This window comes from Otolemur garnettii, unplaced genomic scaffold (assembly GCF_000181295.1).
Source record: "Otolemur garnettii isolate 467f Iridium unplaced genomic scaffold, OtoGar3 scaffold00166, whole genome shotgun sequence".
Classification (NCBI taxonomy): domain Eukaryota; kingdom Metazoa; phylum Chordata; class Mammalia; order Primates; family Galagidae; genus Otolemur; species Otolemur garnettii.
In genome coordinates, this window is record NW_003852561.1 from 3,828,306 (window position 1) to 3,830,194 (window position 1,889).

The window sequence follows — 1,889 nt, forward strand, 5'->3', positions numbered from 1 at the left end:
GAATATATTAATACTTCAGACCTGGGCATACCTTACTGCATCTGTCTTCTCTTTTACATCAGTTCTCCCTGTTTTATCTGGCTTCATTGTTTCTTCTTTGCTTTCTTTGAGTGTCTCTCTTCCCTACTGAGTATATGAGCTAGTAATTGTATCTCACAAAGGTCATTTTGCAGACCCTCTCTCCTGTTCTGTGTCCCTGGCACTCAGGGACTCCTAGGGAGCTTTGGCTCTTGTATGAGCTTACAATATTTTGGTAGCTGCTTTCTCCAGTGCTATAATTTCCTTGGTACCATTTTCCCCCAGACCTGTAACAGAAAGATGGCTGCAGATTGTTCCCATAAATAGCATCAATCTCTTCCCCTTCTGGAGCTTCAGCTTATATTCTTAAGATGGAGTCCAGCTGGCTGGTGTAAATGTGCTTCGTTTATGCCAACTCGGTCTCGGTGAGTATTTTCATCAAAATTAGAGGCTAAAATTGCTGACTGCCAGAATATCCCTGGTAACTGAATATGTTTCTTGTTGGGGGTGTGAGTAGAGCTCTGGGCCCTTTATGCAAGAGTGCACCGTTCTCGTTTCTTGCTGTTCTATTTTGGAGGATGTCTTCAAATTTGAGCATACCTTACTACATCTGGGCAACAGAGCATTTGCTCTCATTTGAATTTATTCCTAGAATCTAGGGCCAGCCTTGGGCAAACTTGTAAAACAGGCATAACGTATAACCCCAGTAAAACTAAGCTATATTTAGCTCCATCTCAGCACAGAGTCACATCCAAAAGAAATCCAAATCCAACTCCCACCAAAGCCTTGAAAAGCAAAGTATGCAAATGTTCACCACTCACCATTCACCTGAAGTTGAGGGCATCTAGGAGGAAGTTGCTGAGCTCATTGAAGAGCCCCCTGTTTCTCTGCTGAAGTTTCCCACTTCTCAAGAGCTGCCTCCAAGGTTCCCTTTCCCTCTAAAAGTCCTCTATGCTCTTATATGCTCTTTATTACACTCTTTCCTCTAGGTGGATGCAGGGAGAAAGTATTTTTTGTGTGTGCAATATGAGGTAAAATTCACATAATATACAACTAATCAATGAAGTGCACAGCTTAATAGCATTTGGTACATTCACAAGGTTATGCAACCATGAGCGCCATCTAGTTCCACCACATTTTCATCACCCCCAAAAGAAACCCTGTACCCATCAAGCAGCCATTCTTCATATTCCCCTAGAGCAGCATTTGTTTTGTTTTTTGTTTTTGGCCGGGGCTGGGTTTGAACCCACCACCTCCAGTATATGGGACAACGCCCTACTCCTTCGAGCCACAGGTGCTGCCCGTAGAACAGCTTTTTTAAAAAGCTCCCTGGGTGGGTCTAAACTTTGTAGAGTTTCAGGCTACGGTGCACTAAGGTTGTGCCTGTGAAAAGCCACTGCACTCCAGCCTAGGCAACATGGTGAGACTTTCTCTTTAAGGAAACCAAAAAAAAGCATACAAAACAAAACCCCCAAATGTGGTATATATATTCAATGGATACTATTTAGCCTTAAAAAGGAAGCAAGTCTTATATATCCCACAAAAGAGAGGAACTTTGAGGACATTACGCTAAGCCATTCACAAAAAGACAAATATTGTATGATTCCGCTTGTGTGAGGTACTGGAGTAATTAAATTAATAGAGACAAAAGATAGAATGGTGGCTGCCAGGGGCTGAGGAGGGGAGTGTGGGGAATCACTGCTTAGTAGATGGATTTTCAGTTTTGCAAGATGAAATGAATTCTGGAGCTATGTGGGAGTGAAGGTTGCCTGGCAACATGAATATAATTAATCCCACTAACCTGTATGCTTAAAATGGTTAAGATGGCAGATTTTAAGTTATGTGTATTTTACCACAATTTTTCTTTTCTT